Source organism: Triticum dicoccoides, chromosome 2B, assembly GCF_002162155.2.
Source record: "Triticum dicoccoides isolate Atlit2015 ecotype Zavitan chromosome 2B, WEW_v2.0, whole genome shotgun sequence".
Taxonomy (NCBI): Eukaryota; Viridiplantae; Streptophyta; class Magnoliopsida; order Poales; family Poaceae; genus Triticum; species Triticum dicoccoides.
The window spans coordinates 218,001,792-218,002,067 of NC_041383.1; positions in this window are offsets into that span (position 1 = coordinate 218,001,792).

The following is a 276-nucleotide window of genomic DNA, read 5'->3' on the forward strand; positions in this document are numbered from 1 at the left end:
TTTTTAACTTAGGCGATTACAAGGTCGCAGCTAAGCCCCCGAGTGGGAGGATTGCTCTCCACTCGGAGTGTTTTTAACTTAGGCGATTACGAGGTCGCAGCTAAGCCCCCGAGTGGGAGGATTGCTCTCCACTCAGAGTATTTTTAACTTAGGTGATTACAGGGTCGCAGCTAAGCCCCCCGAGTGGGAGGATTTCTCTCCACTCGGAGTGTTTTTTAACCTAGGCGATTACAGGGTCGCAGCTAAGCCTACGAGTAGGAGGATTGCTCTCCACTT